Raw genomic sequence first — 22,047 nt, forward strand, 5'->3', positions numbered from 1 at the left:
CTTTAGAACTCCTCATCACACTAATGAAGGGATAAAGAAAGCATGCATTTGTTCTTGCTTTTTGTAAGCAATGCAGTAACTAAGTTGCTTAGCACCAACGGGACAAAACAAATCGATAACATTCTTGGTAATAAAACCTTGAGCAAACAAATATGCTTAAAGGATATGTCAAAGCTCTTGCATATACATGGTAGTCCGCACGTTATTTTGCTCTATCAGATGGAAGAGGAATGATGAACCATAGTTAAGTTTCACTAAATATAATTAGGAAACAATGCAAAGCCTTAGAAATTGTGACTGTGTATGCAGGGCCACTTAAGATTTGGTATTATCTTTTGAATGCTATTTACAGGGGAGAGGGTTGTTGTTTTTTTACTAAAAAAGAACAGGAGTACTTGTGGCACCTTAGAGACTAACAAATTTATTAGAGCATAAGCTTTCGTGGGCTACAGCCCACTTCATCGGATGTAGCCCACGAAAGCTTATGCTCTAATAAATTTGTTAGTCTCTAAGGTGCCACAAGTACTCCTGTTCTTTTTGCGGATACAGACTAACATGGCTGCTACTCTGAAACCTGTTTTTTTACTGATTTCCGTGTGCCAAATTTGGCCTCTGTTTTCTTATTTGAATAAAATTAAATAGTATATATGTGGTGGTCGTTTCTGAGCGATTGTCCACATTTATTCCAATTCTGGTGCCCATTCATGCAAGAGCAGAATCTTTTTAAATAGTAGTGTCCATTGGAGCCATGCCTGCACCCTTCATGCCCTCCAGCGTTGTGTAGCAGAGGCCATAAAAGATGGAGTGGCTGCAACTGCCTTTCAGTTCCTTCTGATCGCCAATGGTTGAGAGACAGAACACCTGCAGAGTGCTTCTCCGCTCATTGTGTGATTGTTTTCTCTCTAGTTACTTAGTGTTCAAACTACAGTTAGTGTAGTGAGATTTATATATTCTTAAGCTTTTTGGCAAAAAGAAGAAAGGGAAAAGTCTTCAAATTTGGGAAGTGTCCTGGCACTGGATTGCCTGGACAAGGACAAGTCAAAATCTCTAGGATTCAAATCCTATCCCTTCTGCAAGGCAGTTATTCCCATTCATGATGGACTCTCAAAGTGTCTGTTCTGCCTCAAAGAAGCACATATACCATGCAACATCTCTATATGCTGCCCCTTTTCAAAAAGGACCCCAAAAGCAAGGGAATCTCTCCTGAAGCTTTTCCTCTTAGTGAGGTCCATGAGGGCCTCAATGTTTCGTGAGTGGGAGTAGAACACCAAACTAGGCTGGACCACTTCTGGTAAGCCAAGTCCCTTCTGTGAGCTCCAGGGCTCATTTGGCATCAAGATTTCCACTCCTCAGCTGCTGTCAGCCAGAGCTGCTTTGTCCTCCTTCGCTCAATCTTCCTTGAGAAAGGAAGGAAGGAAGGAGCATCACTCCCACAGTGACCATAGACTGATCTCACTCTCCATCACAGAGTAGATCTAAGTTAGGAGCAGTTCAAGGCCCAGGTCCCACTGACGCCTCGGAACAGAAGGGTCTCTCGGTGATGTTGCCACCTCCTTGAAAAAAATCAATATCCTTCCCACCGATACCAACACGCTGGAATCCAAGCACTCAGTACCAAAGTTTTCAGCACCAACATGCCCCATCATTTCCTGACTTTCACTCACTGTATGGGAGCAGAGTGATGATGGCTGCTGCTTGGATGCAAATGAGCCACAGAACTTTTCTGCTGCCAAGTACATCTCTATTGGAGAGAGGCAGCAGCAGGATGACCACACTACACGTTAAGTGGGGCGGGGACGGGGAAGCATTGGCCAGCTGCAGGGGGAAGGGATATAGCGCTTTATGGGCTGGGGTGAAAGAGAGGGTCAGGAGCTGCTGCAAAAGTAGAGTGGGTCAGCCTTGTGATGCTGTGACTCGTCCCCCAAGGATCAGAAGGGCTGAGGAATTGATAAAGGGCAAGCCCAGCAGGAGACGCCCCTTTTCCCTGGACCAGTTGGAGCAGCACCCACCCTCCCTCTCATTGGAGGTGGCAAAATACCAGGTTTGATCATCGTGGGCATTATGCTAGCCGCTCCTTTCTAGGGAGGCTGGGAAGGAAATTTTCCCTCACCACCAGATTGGCCTAAGTGGAGTGGATTTTTTTTCCACCTTCAGGAGAGTGGGTTCAGGGGAGGTTTTGTTATTGTGAGTAAGGAAGGGAGTTAGGCTATGATGTCACAACTTATTATGTAAGTGTGGGGCAGATGTCCAGTGCAGGTGTTCCATAGGGAAGGGACAGAGTGACCAGATAAATGGCTTGGTAAAGGAGTTAAAAGGCAGGTGTTTGTTAAAGGAATGGAACGGGGCGGGGGAGGGGAGTTGGGGCTCCTGTGACTAGTATGGCAGGGGGCCAATCCCCTTCCTTATAGCCCCCCTTAACCCTCCTTTGAGCGGGGAGGGATGGTAAGGTCCCAGTAATGGGCTGGCTGGGGGACCAGGATGGAAAAATGGGTGGGGACTGGCAGAAGCCCCTGGATAGATAATTGAAATGATCATGGAGCTACCTGCACTGCATACTTTTATCTGTAAGGTAGTCCCAGATATCTAATAATAAAGTTGCAGCCTAATTAAACCATATCCAGTGTCTCCTGTCCTCCTTTCAGGATAGCCAGACAATAGTGTAACTGCATATGAGGATCTGGCTTTTTGATTTTTATTTTTTAAGAAGCTGGCTAAGTCTCTTGCCTAAGTCTCTAATAACCTCTTCTTAGCCAGAACTCAGAACCAGAATTCCATCCTCATCCTCCATGACCTGTCAGCTGCCTTCAACACAGTTGACCACACTTTTCTTGAAATCTTGTCCACCCTTGGCTTCAAGTGACTCCGGCCTCCTAATTCTACTTCTCTAAGTGCTTCATCACCATTGCGTATCCCCTCCAACATTCTGTGGGGGTTCCACAGGGCTCTGTCCTTAATGCCTTTCTCTTCTCCATCTACATTTTATCTGTTTGTTCTCATCTGGAAACACAAATTCAACTGCCATCTCTATGCTGATGACTCACAGATCTAACTCTCTGCTCCAGATCTGTCGTCTCCTGTTCAAGCTAAGATCTCTGTCTCTCTAACGTCTTCTTGGGGCTGTCTAGATGTCCGCTCAAGATCAACATGATTAAACAAAACTGTTAATCTACTTACTCATCCTCAAGTCTTCTTTGCTAGCTCCTTTCTCAATAACACCACTGTTATTGCCTGTCACTGAAACCTGTAATCTACATGTTATCTTCAACTCGGACCTCTCTCAAGATCCTGATGTCCAGGCTGCGTCTAAATCCTGTAGATTTTTTTCTAATAATAATCTAAATAAGACATTTCAAAAAATATTATTTCTAATGTGACAGTACCACTTTAAAGTATAGTGGTAAGAACAAATCAATGAGTTTTATATCCAATGCTTCATTAAAATTACAACCTAGTTGCCTTGAATGATTTTACTTAATTTTTCATACAATCTTGGGTTTCTTCAGTACTTTGCATTTTTAATATCTATAGGTTTATTAGTACAGTGCTCCATTTCTTGGAGATCAGAAAACAAAATCATTTTTGTTTGCAGAGTAAACGTTGCATATTATCACTGCAGCATAGTTACACTGAAGATAAGATTATTATTGAACTTGTCATCTTTGAATGAATTAGAGTCCTGCCAGTTGCTAAGCTTTCTTCTGTTGTTAAGAGGCAGAAGAAGATAATTGATTATATATCCTTGAAATGATCATCTACATTTACTTGTAATGTTGGATTTATGGTAGGAAAAGCAGGTGAATGGTCTCTTGATGCTGCTGTATGCTTAGTAAATGGAAGATGAGTGAATGTAACCACTAGACAGGTGGCTCTGGTAACTATAGTACATAGATATCTCTCAGGTTCTCAAACTTACTGATAGCTTTGCCACACAACACTGTATTTCCTATTCAGTATTCTGTTGACCCACATGTTTTTTTGGTGTCACTATATTTTAAAAGTAATTTTATAGATAAGTAATTTTTCCCACTTCATTTGCATACTTCCTCTTTTTCACTCGGTATTTTAAAATAGAATGCTGCTCTGTACTGTACAGAGACTATCTGTAAATAGTCTGTCAATCTCAGGAGATATATATATAGTGAGAATCTACCTATGTTCCTAATCATTTTTTCTTCCGCTCCATATTTCTGTGTTTCTCAGGACAAAGGAGGATGAAAGGAAGGGCAGAGAGCCCCTTAACAAAGAATTCTAAAAAGAAAAGTATTTTTCTGATTTATTCTTCACTGATATTGCAGGCTCCCAAGTGCAAATGAGAGAATAGTAACTAGATCTGAATATTCCTCTGTCGTCCACTCCCTAAACGAGATGAAATAAGCATCTCCTTTTTTTGTAAGAGATTGTTAAAATATTAAAAAGTGTTACTGAAGCTCAGATACAGGCCAGAGGGAAGGGCTGGTCTTGTGATTGAGTTACTGAACTCAGGAAATATAAGAGACCATATTTACTCATCTTGCAAAGCAGGCTGTCTCCAGCACATCAGACTGCAGCATTAGGCTCAAACCTTTGACCTCTCCTTTCATTCCAGCCATTGGCAAGTACTGTACCATAACATTCAGGCTCCTTTTTTTCCTCCACCTTTCCTTTCTTTCCCACAGTTTACTGTCTTAATCTTCGATTGTCTAGCCCAGACTAAAATTCTTGACACTTTCTTTTGACCTGGCCTCTGTCCCATGATCTTTAGCAAGGTCCTAGTGATGCTGGTAGTTCTCTTTTGCCAGAAGATTCATGTAGACCTCTATCTTGACTACTTTCTCATCAGTGCACAGTCTGCTGGTGAATTCTTCAGAAATTTCTTTGAAATGATGTCACTGCTCAACACTTAAAACATATGGCTATAAACTTAGACTCCAGATAAGCAAAAACCTCATTCTTTCAAGTGTAGTTAATGGCCCTTCACGCTTTCCTGACACAAGACCTGTCTGGGTACTCTGTCCCATCCTGGTGCATCTTGTGCCTCACCTAAGTGAGGATGGATACTGAGCCTTTCAGAGAGTTTTGTTCCAGCTGGCACAGGGTGAGCTGGACTTTTAAGAGGGCTGAGGGCTCAGATCACCCTGTACTAGTTTTAGCTAGCTTCCCTAGGTGAGGGCAGTGAGTGAGGTAATCTAACAAGGAGTCAGTTGACTAGGAACTGACCTTGCTAGGCGATAAGAAATGCTAAAGCAATATAAAATCTGTGTAGACAAGTCTAAAATGGATAGGTGATGTACAGAAATAAGCTAAGATGATCTACGTCCCTTTATACGGGTATAACTGCATCCACCCACAAGATCACTTTAACTGTATTGGTTCTAAACTGATATAGTTGAAGTGGTACAAAAACTATGCCGTCCAGCCCCTCATGTTATGTCAACATTCCCCACTCCTTAGAGTTCTTGAGCAAAAACAGGAAAGTAGAGGCCTATATTTTTTAAAATTTTTAAAGCATCATTTGAGCTTGTTTTTATATAGCACAAAGAATCAAAGAAAACAAATGCATTTTTATTCTTTATAGTTCACTTTAAAATATTAGGGGTGAAGGCCTCAGATCTGCTTCATGTCATATACACTGGATAAAAGAGCCAGAGCAGCATAAAGGGGGTCTTTAAGGCCTGTATATGGTTGGAGATTATTCCCCTTGCACATGCACTGCAGAACACACGTGTACGGCTGCCCTCCGAGGACCCCCTCTCAAGTTGCATCGGAGCTGGGGACAGGAGGAGTATGTCAGGGACAGGGCCATAGCTCATGGTGCTGTGGAGCTTCTAACCAGTGTTGTGGCCCAGTGGGCAGCCGTACCTGGGGCTTCCCAGGATGTTTAACTTGAATCGGGGTCTTTCCAGCGCTCAGCTGTGAATTTCTTTGCTTTTGTAGATTTGTCTCAGGCCATTAACCCAATTTTAATGTTCTATAAATGTCCAAAGCAGATAGAGGGGGGGAAAATATATAAAGCATTTAGTTGTAATTTCTGATTTGTATCCAGAGTAAAATCATATCTAAATAACTATTCTGCTATATACAGGGTTTATGGTGAAGACTCTTGCCTAAAGTGGCACCTCAAAGTCATGAACGTGTATAGTGCATTACTATGAAATGTAAAGTCAGGTGTTTGCAAAGAAGTTCACTCTTAGTGAGCACACGGGATATTTGTTTAAAAGTTGAGAAAAGCAAAATACAGTCTTTTATCAGAAGCTGCAAATTTGCTGGTTGGCTGACTGAAGCAAGGTTCTACATTCAGCTTGATGATAATTCTCTGTTTGTATGTAACACAGTAACTTTTGAACACTGCATCCAATCCATTCTAACATTCAGGGATTGTTATAGGTGCCATTAGGCAGAACCATATTGATATTGATGAAAATTGAAAACCCAGAAGAGGGAATGGGGGAGCCACTTGCATCAGGTTAACAGACTCAGCACCTGCAACCGCTTCTCTGATTGTCTATTGATCAAAGAACTGGTTCATGGCAGCCATCAACACCTACCAGTATAACAATACCACCCCCCATCTCAGGTCATCCAGGGTATTAACATTTTAAACTATCTCCCAGGCAGAATTAAAAGAAATACTAGTGGGGAGGGGGCACACAGAGCCCCTGGCCTGGAGCTGGGAGTTGCAGGGAGTCCCTGAAATAGAGGAGGATGGGAGGGTGGCACATGGGGAGCCTGTAGAGGGAGAATGGAGGGATGTATGAAGCCCCTAGTGTGTGCAATGAGCTGTGCCTACAAAAGGTATGAAATGTGCATGTTTTTCCGTCAGGACATTTTCACATCATCAATTTTACTCCTCTGCAAATCTACCTGGAGCTTTCTTGTCCACGCCTGATTTTTTTTACAGATGACTAGGAGAGGCCCCTTTCAATGGGCTCTTGGCAAATGTCTGTTGTTTTTATGGAGTTTGCTAGCTGGGAGAGACTTTACCTATTCTGTTCCAATGGGTAATGTGTACTATCACAACTCTTCCAAGCCCAGCTTCCACAGCTATCTTCTCAGTTTCTGGGGGCAGCCAAGATAAGGGCTTGTCTAGATGGAGAGTTAGTGCACAGCAAGCTGGGATCTAAATCTACAGCACTTTAGCATGCTGTACACTAAGTGGCCATGTGGACCCTGCGACTGTGCACCGAAAGTTCCCTACTCCCAGAGCAGGTCAAGGCACACTAGGGAATTTTTATTATGCAGCTGCAGAGTCCATGCAGCTGGCTAGTGTGCGGCATGCTAAGTAGGCAGTGGATTTACACCCCAGCGTGCTGCGCACTAACACTCTATCTAGACAAGCCCTTAAATTCTGCCCCTCTGAAACCTCCTCAGATGGTCCTTCCACCCATTTGCACTTAAAACATTGGATTACACAGCACTCAGCTTACATGAGCAATGAAGCATGTGACCCACTAGTAGTTAATGTTTAGTTTTAAATTTTATAAATGTAATCACAAACTAGCACGTTCTCATCAAAGAGAGAAAAGATTTTCTCTTTAAAACAGTGTTCAGTAACATTAAATGCAACTCAGTTTGTTTATACGTGAATCATAATGTTAATCAAAGTGTTCCCGTGATGTCAGATGAATTCTAAATGCTCCAGGTTTTTGCCTGGATATATAGATTGAAGTAGTCTGTAGAAGAATATCTTTTAATAATCAATAAATATTATTTTGAGTCATGGCATTTAGATGTGTGTAGAAAACAGTCTCGTATTCCTTCATCAGTAAAGTATCTGGATCCTAATAAATATTAATAAGTTAATTTAAAAAGACAGATACTAAAAATGTAGTTACAGAAAAAAAATTACAAAAATAATTTCAGGGTTCAGTTTTCAACTGTAGGCTCCTTGTCAAGGCATCCTACTCCAGCACTGAATGGTCGTCTCAGTGGTTCTGTGTGTCTATGTTAGTTTTAGATACCAAGGTGTCAATTGTTGTGGCATTTAAATACGGAGGGGCTCCATTTGAAAATTGGGTCCTGGATATTTGTGACTGTCTTCATTAGGTTCTGAATAAGAAATGACATATCAAATCTTACACCATACATTTATGCAAAGAGTTTGACATGTGTACCTGTATTTCTATAGAATGTTGTATGTATAGAATACAATATCCTAGATTAATTGAACCAACAATGTGCAGAGCCCAGGAGCCTTCCCTTTTTTTAAACAAAAAGACACCACACAAAACTCTGAAAAGTATTCTGATGCTATGAAACACTGGCTCAATAGGACCTCAACCGGTTTAGGACCTCAAGGTGTAATTGTAATACAAATAATAGTTCTCAGTTTGTCTATACTGCAGTACAGTGGGTTTATCCATTTGTATACCACATATTTACAGCAGAATGTAGCAGAATGTTTCACAGGAACAAAGCACAAAATGCTTGTGATGGGATTACTATGAGTTTGTACCTACAGTTTTCCTTCATGATTTCAAATAGGCCGCCTTCTAAATTACTTTCTCATTCAGATTATCCCGATTTTTCTCGTTCAGATTATCCCTATTTTAGCCAGGGAACTGTTCAGTCACTTTTTATTACAATGGATACTATAAAAATGCTTTGCAATCTTATTTTTTATCGGGCTTTCAAATTTGTTTTGGCAATGTGACCATATTTGAGATTTAAACATTATATTAATACAATTTATTGTCCACATGCAGTATTCTGTTTTCAATCTTAAAATGCTACCAATGTATTAAATTACATGTTTATTGAAAATTTTGGTTTGAACAAATCACTGTTAAATACTGCAATGAATCTAGTTATTTCTACATTGTGTGTTATGGTATTCTCTTGATTTAGATTTTAATGTTTTATTAGTATTAAAAGTCTAATCACAGTCACAAAATAAATAATAAAACAATTACAGTTTGGCCCATCTCACTCTGAACCTCTGACCTCTCAGCTTTAGCATCTGACCATCACAATTTTGGATGGAAATTCCTAGGTCTGTTCTTCAGGCTATCCTGCCTTCTCTTATCTCTGCACCTAAAGTATTTACATACCTTTTATAATCTCCATCCATCTGCTGATCTAGGCCTTTTGTTTCCAGTCTGTGGATAGGATCATTCAATAGTTATTGATCACAAATATCTAATAATGTGGGGCATCCCTTTCAAAAGAGAAACACAAGACTCTCCCCTCCTCACTGGCCAGGAATTCTCCCCATTGTTCTCCTCTGAGTATAGTCTGGTTGATCTTTCAATTTTGGGTCTGTCTGTGCTCTGCATGAACTTGTGCTGTGAGCTCACTTCCATCTCTGTTTCAGGGATTTCTCCTTCAGCGGTGGAAATCTTTTTCTCTGTACGATCTTCTTTTCTTCCCTCAGTCTATTAGAAGTCTTTCTTATGATGACATTCCTCTCCTCTGATTACTGTGGTGAGAAGCTTCTCCCTGCTTTTTATTTGGTTTGTAAAATGCTCATTGCTTGAGCATCTTTCAGTTCTAAAACATGGACCCTGCTTTCTTGCAGCCATGGCATCAGTATGTTGGCATTTCAAGTGGTTATTTTGGTCCTGCAGTCCTGGGAACTGCTGCTCTTCCAGCCCATGCTACTGGAATGCAACAACCGGCTTGTAGTAGCATATATCATCTGGCAGAAAGGAATATGCAGTTCCTGTCCTCCCCATTCCTTTGAACCTGGGCTGAACCTCACTTTGCATAAAGTGGTCTCTCTCTAGGCAAGGAGAACTCCATGGAGGACTTTTGAGAAGTGAACCAACAGCAGAAGTCTCCGTTAGTTACTGGTCTCCCAACTTCTGCTAGGATCTTTAATCCTAAAGTTTGTAGGTTGGATGCATTTGCTTGGGATTGGAGCAGAGCACTAGGGTACTGTTGTCCCCCCCCCCCCACCACCACCACCCCTTTTTTTGCTGATTCCCAGAGTTTAGAGGAAAATCAGGCAGCATGGAAGCAATCATGGTGGCTTCTTCGTTACTCCCTTTCCTCTGGTTCTCTGAACAATAATGCATCACCACTTACTACTCCTTAAAAACTGCCCTTCAGGTTTTACTTCTATCCCAAGGCCTAGTCAAGCTTCTCAATCCTTGAACATCTGGCCTGATGGTTTGGATGTTGAGACCATATTTAATTGTAGGTGTCCCAGAGAAAGTGTCCTTCTTGATGAAGCCATAACACTGTGCAAAGACTGTTGCTGGGTGGTATGGAGACAAGACAATTGAAACAAACAGGGTTACTGCTCAGTAACCTTCCCATGTCAAGGGTATTCTCCCTCAGTCTTCAACTATTACAATCCTGCCAATTTCAGTTCTGTGATGGGACATTAGAGCAGCATGAGTTCCTTCAGATAGACATATCCAGCAGTGCAGTGGTGAATAACATGTTCTCAGTTAAGAGTTTTTGCAAAATACTAAGCTTATTCAATAGAGTAGTTCTTCACATAGAGTGTTAGTAAAATGAGCAAAGGGTTTAAATTAAATGATTGGATAAAACAAATACAGTACAAACATTTGGATCATAACATGGGTTTATTAATCAACATTGGCATGTACAAACATGTAGTTTTAAAGTATATTTTTAGCATATTGATGTTGCTTGGTGGAAAAAATGAGATTTAGTTTGCTCAGTGCTCAAAATGAAACACATTTTGCTATCTAAACCCCATCATGTCTAAGAGAAATGGCTGCTGACTCATTAGAGTTTGAGAAATGTCAGCTCTTTAGAAACAAATCAATTCATAAGCGAGGCATCAAATTTGTTCAGTTTGCTTTTTTAGTTTATTATTATTATTTTACTTAGAGTAGGTATGTATAAGTAAGCAAACATATTAGGGTATGTGACTCCTTCTGGTTTAAGATAGTAACATTGGGTGAATTAATTTAGTGTAGCTGCAGTATTTCCCCTTTCCCTTTATGGTCATATAGGTTCAGATTTTCAAACTAGATTGCCTAAAGATAGATGCACAAATAAGTCAATAGGAGTTGCGGATGGTGTGAAAATTAAGCTATTTATTTAGGCACCCAAATACGAATTTAAATGCCTAACTTTAGATACCCATTTCTGAAAATGTGTGCCTTCGTCTTTGGTAAGAGTCTAGAAAGACATCACATTGGTAAATATGAAAAAAACTATTTTCAGAAAAACAGTATTAAAAAAAGATCATTTTCCCCACAGAATTATATACATTAATATATTGCTCATGCTGTTTGCTGTAAAGTAAGCTAAAACAGTGTAGCAGAGATGGATCCTTTTGTGTCAGATCACTTCTGGAAGTTGGTGTGAATGTAAAATATTTAAAAAAAAAAAAAAAAAAAAAAGCTGGTATGAGACATTATTTTGCCGGTTTCCCCCTGCCTCTTGCAAGTGTTGAAAGATTCCTTCTGAGCCTGGGATCTTAACTTTCTGTCATTCACAGGACATAATTGTTGTCAACTATTTCTTATCACTGCTGCAAAACTCACTTTCTACTGTATCTGAAAATGCCATTGAGTTTAAAACGTATCAGTCTTGCACCAAAATATTTTATTAATTATAAGATTTATTTCATAAGACTTCACTCCTTATCACTAAAATTGCAACATTCTGCATTACATAATAAATATGAGTTATGTGCACGTTTAGGCACACATTCTAGAACACTGTACTGCTGTGAAATAATGTCCAGTGATTCCAGCTTCTGTTTTCTTGGGTTTATTGGGACAAAGTTTTCAATACTTAAATTAGGTTGGTGGCTCTCACATATATGAAATAACAAATTTGCACTGAATAGAAGTAGAACATAAGGTAAGTTCATGAATACCGTTTTCTTTTTTTTTGGAAAACTGTTAAAATGTAATTTATATTGATTAACAAGGAAACATAACGTCTTAATAAGACTCTTTAACATTCCAGATTTAGAATCTGGAAGTTCATACCTTATTAATTCAAATGTATTATCGTCCAGTAGTCAACACGAACCGCAAGTAAACACTAACTACAGTGATATGCTAGTTGTGTTTTCAAGAATAACTAACCATGGTTTCCAGCAAATCATAATGATTTATACTGCTTTCCTTTTAGTTCCTTTTATCTTCTTTCAAAGTTGTAACTCCTACTATATCCATAGAACTCTTGCAGTAGATGTTAGGGTTTGATTTCTACCTTAGCTGAAGAGATTACAGTAAATACAACTGAATTACAATATAAAATTTAGGGCTGGATTTCTAGTTACCTAGACACTCTTAAGATTAGGCAATTTAAGATTTACTGGTGTGAGCTCTTCCTATAAGAGACAGTTTCTCTGAATTTACATATCCCTGATATTTTGGTATGATCTTTACAGGAGTTATAAAGTCTTTCTCCATTTAAAAACTGATAGTGGGAATTAAAATTTAACATTGTGCTCTCTTCATTTATTTCTTCATTTTCCCTGAAATTTGAATCGCAATCACGGTATATGAAAGATAAATCCCAACAGAAACAATGCCAAGTTTACTGGAATTATCAGAACAGCTTTGCAATTTAGAGTTCCTAACAAAAAGGTGATTAGAAGAGATGGGTCTTTGGTAATTAAACAATAAAGCATAGGCAATTATAGTTTTATATTAAAACAGCACACATGCAGTAGTTGTCTTAGGCAATAAAGAAAGATAGACCCTTCCCTGTATTTGAATACAGTGCACTGTTGCTAAGATACCAACAAAGCACTAAACAAAGAAATAGCAATATCCTATAACAGGGATCGGCAATCTTTGGCACGCGACCCATCAGGGAAATCCTGTGGCAGGCCGGGACGGTTTGTTTACCTGCAGCGTCCGCAGGTTCGGCCGATCGCAGCTCCCGCTGGCCACGGTTCGCCGTTCCAGGCCAATGGGGGTTGCGGGAAGCGGCGGCCAGCTCATCCTTTGGCCCACGCCGCTTCCCGCAACCCCCATTGGCCTGGAACGGCGAACCGTGGCCAGCGGGAGCTGCGATCAGCCAAACCTGCGGACGCTGCAGGTAAACAAACAGTCCCGTCCTGCCACAGGATTTCCCTGATGGCCGCGTGCCAAAGGTTGCCGGTCCCTGTCCTATAATAAAAGCATACAGTGGGTGAAAATTGTGTATAGCATAGGAAATTTTAAATGTACCCTAATGTGAGGACATACTAAACAAAGATGACTGGAGAGAACTGAATGATCAATGAGGGGAGAGTCATAGTAAAACCAACTGAAATTTACAGTGTGTGTGAAAGTTTATCATTAAATCCAAGTAGCTGCTTTCCTTGCAAATTTTATATAAAACTTACCTAATTGTGACTATCCCATACCACTATTAAAATCTGGCGTTATTTAAAGGGGCAAATTGGATTGTGGCTGAAGAATATCAACGTATGTGGAATGACCTTATTACCAGGCTTAGCTATAGAGACTAGGATCTGTGGGTGATGGCTCTAATGCCCCTATTTCTTTCTCCCCATCTCAAACCACTGAATGGTAGAAAATAAGAATTTCATGGTTTTATTTTCCTCTCGTCCTTTATTTCTGGAGACCTCAGAGTTGACTTATGATGGTTTGACTTCTCGTTCATAAGCAGAAACCTTGATGGGAGCAGCCTCTCACAGCCTAGTTCATCCACTTGAACAAAGATTTATGGTTGTGTGGGAATGTAGCATCTCAGAATCATATAATCTGAAGCTCTAGAACTCCTCAAGGCTAGCTTTTATGTGGTTCCCTTTCTATTTAAGATTCATTTATTGCAAAATTATTTGGTACTAATAGTGAAACTAAAGGTCTGGCTTCATAAATGACTCCGTATCAAAGTAGTGCAGTCTGCCTAGAATTCTGTTACACATGTGCAACCTATATGGCATGTAAATGCGGAACTCAATGTCCTCTAAAGGCATCTTATGCTGAGGTGTATCATGACTTTTACTAATAATTGCTGGACGAGTATAGTTCCTCCTCTCCCGGACTTGGTTTGGGATGAAATCAAATTTGTGGTCATTTACCAGGAAACTGTGACTGCAACAATTAACTTGTAATATCTACCATCCAGTACAGCATATGTGCTCTCAGCCCCAGTAGAGATGTAGCACAATATCGATGTATATTTTTGCATCGATATTGCATCGAGATCTCTGTACTAAAAATGGTGTGCACTTATAGAAGAATCAGGAAGCCTGTTAAAGCTTTTACTTATGTGCATGTAATGCCATGGCCACTACCCGAACTGCCACGGCCAGGGGTATCTCTGCAGTGCCCTGTCCAGCTACTCTGTTTTCCTCTTCTTCGGGGCTCCTTAAACTCCACAGTCTTGCTTATCCACTCACAGCCCTTCTTGGGGTTTGGTTTCTTTATTGACACAAAATTCCAAAAAGCAAACCCACAAGATCTTCCCCTCAGCCTTAAGCTGGGCACAGCCCCTGCTCCCTGTGGTATGGCCCTTCCTGCCACCTGAGCAGCCACCTTCTTCAGGAACCACTGCAGAAGACCACTTCTCCCTGCAGTTTCACTCTGCAGTTCCCCTTCTAACATTGCTCTTGCTGAACTCCTTCTGACCTTTTATAGCCCAGGGGCAGCCTTGCCTCCTGAATTGGTTCAAGTGGGAGCACCTGCTGTGGCACAAGGGAGCTGGACCTATTTCAATGACAGGGGACCAGCCACCTTGTGGTATACCTCCCCCCCTCAGGGCCTTGCCACATCAAAGGCAGGTTCTCCAGTTCTGGCTTCATTTTAACTCAACTGGCTGATCTCAAAAGTAATTTCTCTCTCGGAGTACTCTCTGCCCATCAGACATCTGGAGATGAAGTCCACCCCTTTTATCCTCTAGCATTTCATTTGGAATGCCAAGCCCTGTTTGTCAGCCGCTGACTTATCCCTCTCTTCCAGGGCCTATCACTTGGCTTCTTTCACAGTGGCCAATTCCATTTGGTGGTTCTCAGACAAGGAGAGCAAAGCTCTCACATTCACTCCTCTCAGTGTTGTATTAGCTTGGCAGCTGTAACTGGTGCTGCCATAACTGCAGAGTCTGCCCCAACCTACAGTTGCATGGCTTTCCTAATGAGCTCTCCCAGCTCATTAGCCTCCTCTTGCATCCTCTGGTTCATTTTCTTTGCTTGGTGTCTGAGCCTCTACATCTCAAAATTCTGGTTCAGTTCTTTCTCTACAACCTTGATTAAGGGAAAGATCTGTCCTTCCTGCCCATGTACCTCTGCCAGCAGATTAAACAACTTTTCTGCCCTTGAAGATTCTGATGCTGTAAACTGCCCCTTGGCCCTTATCTCCACTGGCCTTTGTAGTGAGATCTGCTCCACCCTGTTCTCCGTTTGGCCCCTCTGCCTGGGGAATTACTTCTGTTGGTCTGCCAGCCTCTCTGCCTCTCATAGACACTATTTTCCTCGTGTTCATTGCTCATAAGAGGGCAGGTCTGTCTAAAGTGTCCCACTTTCTCACACCTGAAACACACAGTCCATCTCTTTCCCCTCTTGGTCCATACCTCCCAATGATCACCTTGCTACCTGAGGCACCGCGATCCTTGGTTTCTAGGTTTCCCAAAGTGTGAACTCTTCATGGGCAATACCTTCAGATGTGCCTCATTTCCCCACAGCAAAAACACACAATCTTTGAGTACACCCCTGCCCTTGCACCTTCCTGGGCCTGAATGACAATGGAGGACCTCCCAGGGTCTGCCCAATTTCTTCTGTGCCCAGCACTGTACAGCACATCTTAAAGTCACAGCTCAGATGGGGCAAGTTCCTCATATGCCCCACTCGCCCTCAGGCAAAACATACCCTCTGTGAGGCCTCCAACCTCCAATGAGTCTTCCATTGTATCTGGGATCTCTGACCCTCTTCCCTCCGCAAGATCCCCATTAGGTAACATTGCTGTGTCTCATGCCTGGTCAGTCACTAGCATCACTGCCCATTGTTCTTATGCCTGACTGCTTGCTGAAACTGGATCAGGAACTCTTGCAGTTGCTGCCATCCCTCCATGGTCCAACTTGGGTGGGTAAACATCTCCCCTTCAAAAAAATATAAGCTCAGAACTTTTCAGCTCCATTATTCCTCCTTGACATGAGGGGGCTTGTGGATCCTGCTGATTACACCAGTTGTAATACCATGGCCACCAACTGAACACCACTCTGTGGCCAGTGGTGCCTCTTGAGTGCTCTACCCCTCTTTTCCCTCCTTCAGGGTTCCTTAAACAAAAGCTCCACACACTCTTGCTCATCCTCTCAAAGCCCCTCATTGCTTTAATTAACACCAGATGCCAAAAAAAGCAAACAGAAAAACAAATCTTCCATTCAGCCTTAAACTGAGCACAGCCCCTCCTCCCTGAGGTATTGTTCCATGCTGCTGCTTGAGCAGACAACTCCTTTCTTCAGGGACCACTGCAGGAGAGATGCTTGAGTTCAGGATCCTGACAAAAGGAAAAAAGGAGAGTAGCAAAATACGGACCCTGAACTTCAAAAAAACAGATTTTGCAACTGATGGGCAAAATCCCCTGGGAGGCTAATATGAGGGGGAAAGGAGTCCGGGAGAGCTGGCTATATTTTAAAGAAGCCTTATTGAGGGCGCAGGAACAAACCATCCCAATGTGCAGAAAGAATAGCAAATATGGCAGGCGACCAGCTTGGCTTAACAGAGAAATCTTCGGTGAGCTTAAACAAAAAAAGGAAGCTTACAAGAAGTGGAAACTCGAACAGATGACTAGGGAGGAGTATAAAAATATTGCTCGAGCATGCAAGGGTGTAATCAGGAAGGCCAAAGCACAATTGGAGTTGTGCTAGCAAGGGATGTGAAGGGTAACAAGAAGGGTTTCTACAGGTATGTTAGCAACAAGAAGGAGGTCAGGGAAAGTGTGGGACCCTTACTGAGTGGGGGAGGCAACCTAGTGACCGATGATGTGGAAAAAGCTGAAGTACTCAATGCTTTTTTTTGCCTCCGTCTTCACAAATGAGGTCAGCTCCCAGACTGCTGCACTGGGCAGCCCAGTATGGGGAGGAGGTGAGCAGCCCTCAGTGGTGAAAGAACAGATTAAGGACTATTTAGAAAAGCTGGACATGCACGAGTCCATGGGGACGGATGCATCCGACGGTGCTGAGGGAGTTGGCTGATGTGATTGCAGAGCCATTGGCCATTCATTATCTTTGAAAACTCCTGGCGATCGGGGGAGGTCCCAGATGATTGGAAAAAGGCAGCTATAGTGCCCATCTTTAAAAAGGAGAAGGAGGAGTATCTGGGGAATTACAGCCTCACTCTCAGTCCCCAGAAAATTCATGGAGCAGGTCCTCAAGGAATCCATTTTGAAGCACTTGGAGGACAGAAAGGTGATCAGAAACAGTCAACATGGATTCACCAAGGACAAAGTCATGCCTGACCAACCTGATTGCCTTCTATGATGAGATAACTGGCTCTGTGGATACGGGGAAAGCGGTGGACGTGATATACTTCGACTTTAGCAAAGCTTTTGATACAGTCTCCTACAGTATTCTTGCCAGCAAGTTAAAGTAGTATGGATTGGATGAATGAACTATAAGGTGAATAGAAACCTGGCTAGATTGTTGGGCTCAACGGGTAGCGATCAATGGCTCGATGTCTAGTTGGCAGCCAGTATCAAGCGGAGTGTCCCAGGGGTCTGTCCTGGGGTTGGGTTTGTTCAACATCTTCATTAATTATGTGGATTGTGGGATGGATTGCATCCTCAGCAAGTTTGTGGATGACACTAAGCTGGGGCGAGAGGTAGATACGCTGGAAGGTAGGGATAGGGTCCAGAGTGCCCTAGACAAATTGAAGGATTGGGCCAAAAGAAATCTGATGAAGTTCAACAAGAACAAGTGCAGAGTCCTGCACTTGGGATGGAAGAATCCCATGCACTGCTACAGGCTGAGGACCGACTGGCTAAGAGGCAGTTCTGCAGAAAAGGACCTGGGGATTACAGTGTATGAGAAGCTGGATATGAGTCAACAGTGTGTTCTTGTTGCCAACAAGGCTAATGGCGTATTGGGCTGCATTAGTAGGAGCATTGCCATCAGATCGAGGGAAGTGATTATTCCCCTCTATTTTGCACTCGAGAGGCCACATCTGGAGTACTGCATCTGGTTTTGGGGGGGCCCACTACAGAAAGGATGTGGACAAGTTGGAGAGAGTCCAGCGGAGGGCAACAAAAATGATTAGGGGGCTGGGGCACATGCCTTATGAGGAGAGGCTGAGGGAACAGGGTTTATTTAGTCTACAGAAGGGAAGAGTGAGGGGGGATTTGATAGCAACCTTCAACTACCTGAAGGGGGGTTCCAAAGAGGATGGAGCAGGGCTGTTCTCAGTGGTGGCAGATGACAGAAGAAGGAGCAATGGTCTCAAGTTGCAGTGGGGGAGGTCTAGGTTGGATATTAGGAAAAACTATTTCACTAGGAGGGTGGTGAAGCACTGGAATGGGTTACCTAGGGAGGTGGTGGAATCTCCATCCTTAGAGGTTTTTAAGGCCCGGTTTGACAAAGCTCTGGCTGGGATGATTTAGTTGGTGTTGGTCCTGCTTTGAGCAGGGGGTTGGACTAGATGACCTCCTGAGATCTCTTCCAACCATAATCTTCTATGATTCTGTCTCCCTGCATTTTCACTCTGCAGTTCACCTTCTAGCACTGCTCTCACTGAATTCCCTTTCCCTGTTTATAGCCCAAGTGCAGCCCCACCCCCTTAATTGGCTCAACTGGGAGCATCTGTTCCGGCACAGGGGACCAGCCATCCTGTGACAGTGCACAAAATCTTTTTGAAGTCAAATGCATATATGTGGCCTCTGTTATTTAGAATGAGACATTTAGGTCCAATTCTGCCCTGTGGTCTACCAGTTCAATCCTGTTGACTTCACTAGGGATGTAAGTGAAGGCAGAATTTGGCTCTAAATTTAGTCTCCTACATTATTCTATTCAATCTGTGCAGTTGTAGTAGCTAATTTTTATATTGCTATTTAAGTGCTATAGTATATTTTATATGAAGGGAACATAAGATTTCTTCTTTACATCCTTTTCATTAAACAGCTTGTTAATACATTATTTGAAATTTTAGCTTGAATGAGACCTTTTGTTACCTTAACTCTAAGTCTGTTGTTTTAAATCAAAGGCTTAATTTTTACCTAACAGTCCCACTGAATTATATTTGTAGTCGTGCTTAAATTTATTCACATGCAAAAATGTTTGTAGCATCAGGGCCTTAATATAATAACTCCTGAACTTTGATACTCTCACAAAATACCACAAGCGAAATCTTTTTCATATTTCCGACACCTGTTTTGTTGCATTCTGTTAGAACAGGGAAGAAATATTGTGATGTCTTTTGACTTTGGCTGAATCATTGCCAAAAATGAATTTTAATCTCTTTGACACAATCTTGAAGACCAACCTTATGGAAGTTGAGTGAGAAAGTGAAATTTGAATTTTAATGTGCTTTCAGCAGGGACATCAGCTGACAGATAGTTTTGTCTGCTCTTCATCCTTTCAGAAACAAATGATCATTATTACAAAGGAGAGAATAAGTAGTTTTGAACAAGTCTCTGATATTTGGTGGCTTTTGTCATGGGATTTGTTCCCCAAATGCCTCTTCCAGTCTGGGATCAAATGACTCTTTGCACACTAATCGTTTGAAATCAAGCTATAATAAATTTTAAAAAATGATCCTTACGTTTCTATGGCTTTTGAACTGTAGATTGATCTAAATCTCCTTATGTTGACTGTCATGCGAACATTAAGTGGTTCAGTATTTTGCTCATGTATTATAGTATTCAAAATATTAAATTAACTGGATTCAGTTATGTAAAAATAACACTATTTCAAAATTTGAAAATATAGAAATTCAAAGGTGTAAAATACAATGTTATTTTTAATATTGAAAATTAAAACATTTTCATTTATATTTTTTGTTGCATTTGAAGGATTTGAATTGGTTTATGCAAACACACTGCACCATCTTAATAGCCCCCTTGAGAAATTTCGCACCACTATGGAGCATTCAGAATTTGTCATCCTCCAACAATAAAATAAAGTTTCTAAAATAAGAGAGAAAGTGTCAGATAGTTTTAATAGAGATCATGTTTTGAGAACTGTCTCAAAAATTAGGCCATGCTCATACTGACAATAGAACTATGATTACACTTAAGATCACCCATAGAAGGGTACAGAAAAGCTTTGTGCTTAAATAACTGGCACATTCAATATAGAGTATTAATTGCACTGAATTTCTTAACAGTTGTGTTTTTTGTCTTCTGCATTGTATGTCTGCAACAAGGGTTGAAAAAACAGAATTTTTTAATACTATTAAGAGCTATCATAGCATTAGACAGTATAATTGAATAGTAAATAAGTGCTTTTGAAAATGAGCTAGTTCTGCAAAACCTTTAATCTAAATCAGAAAAAATTCTTTTGGAAATAAGTGAATCTGTTTGAAATTAGAGCTGATTTTTTTTCAAGAAACTAAAATCAGGTCCCCAAAATACCTGTCTTTGTTTAAGGACTTTTAAAAGGTTAACAATTCCCTTAATGTTCTAAGGTGACTGAACAAAATGGGTTTTCAGATTAATTTAAGAAGTCTGAGAACTCTAGTCTGAATAGAATTATTTTTAATGCAACGTATTCTTTCATGAGCAGCCGAATGTAGAATTATACATTTTTGAGCCATATGTATTGTATTGATTCACTAACTAGAGACAGTGGTTGGATCCCTGCACTCATGGAGGCCCAGGCAACCCCAGAGGCAGCAGGAGAGGGCAAGGCCAAGGGTCTGACCCTATACTGGCTCACAGATTGAGACTAGCATACACTGCTAAGCACAGCAATGTCACAATCCATTTGGGGGTATTGCCAACTGCCATAATTTAAAGCAGTTTATATGCTACTCTAAACAATGTAGAGAAAGCATAGAGCTGATCTGTGAATCAGGGAGCCACAACTTGATCCTTTTGAAGCTCGTGCCTCACTACTACGTCCTGTGGAAACTGGATGCAACAAAATCTAAGCCATAGTTTCTTCCATGTCCCTTTTAAAGATTATTCCCTACGTTTAACTACTTTTTGTTCAGTGGTACAGCACCCAGTACAGTGGAGCCTGATTGATGACTGGGCCTCCTATGTGCTACTGCAATACAGGTAGTCTATATAATAAGATTCCAGGATTGTTACACTCTTTGTGTGTCAGTCTGAAACCTAGAATTTCTGCTAAGTCAGTGTGAAGCAATGGAAAAACAGTACTAGCATGGTTGAGAACTCTTTGTTTAGAATATCACTATGTTCAGTAATCACTGTGATCTGTTACTGGCCAGTTTTTTAGTTGTCAGAATTTGGGGCTTTTTTACACTTACACCCATATGACAGCACAGGCTTTCACCTAGAAATAAAATTGAAATTTTGTTGCAATGTTAAACTGAGTGGTATGAGATTTGCTTTCCTGCTAAAAGAAAATGTATACTAAACAATTAGCTTTGACAGCAGGATGTTGCTATGATTTCATAAACTATAAGCCCATGCAGGACAAGGATAACATCTATCTATGTTTGTACAACACGTAGCACAATGGCACTGAGATCTATTTTTCAGCCTCTCGGTGCTACCACAATATAAACAATAAATATATTAATAATAATATAAACTTATCTGCAGCTGCTAAACTGACAGAAGCCTATTTAGTACGTGTGGAGATGAAGACGTTCTTGTCCAAACTTAAAATCACAGTGTTCCAATGAATAATGGTCCTGAGTTTATTTTTAAAGTTCTTTATAAAGCAGATATTTCAGCAGTCAGTTTTTAACAGACATCCAGAAGGTGTGAGCCAGAACATATGAAGCTGATGATTTAGAGAATTGGCACAATCCCCTTGAAATTTATGTGCCAGATTTCTGATTACTGGGAAATATTTTCTTGTTCCTGATTAGCAGTTACAGGAGGATTTTTTCAAATGTTCTAGACAACTCATAAGGTCTGTATACACTTCCGGGGTGTGATTCCCAACTTGAGGAGACATACTTGCACTAGCGCTACTCGAGCTAGCGAGCTAAAAATAGAGTGTAGCCATGGCAACGAGAGCTGCAGGAGGGGCTAGCTGTCCTGAATACATGCCTATTAGAGA

At 41.2% G+C, this 22,047-nt stretch overlaps 1 protein-coding gene across 1 annotated transcript in view; it reads left to right on the forward strand.

The window, feature by feature from the left end:
• Window positions 1-22,047, forward strand: part of FIG4 (FIG4 phosphoinositide 5-phosphatase) — a 168,321-nt gene that overhangs the window by 145,296 nt on the left and 978 nt on the right. The window lies entirely within an intron of this gene.

The sequence above is a fragment of the Emys orbicularis genome, chromosome 3, assembly GCF_028017835.1.
Source record: "Emys orbicularis isolate rEmyOrb1 chromosome 3, rEmyOrb1.hap1, whole genome shotgun sequence".
Classification (NCBI taxonomy): domain Eukaryota; kingdom Metazoa; phylum Chordata; order Testudines; family Emydidae; genus Emys; species Emys orbicularis.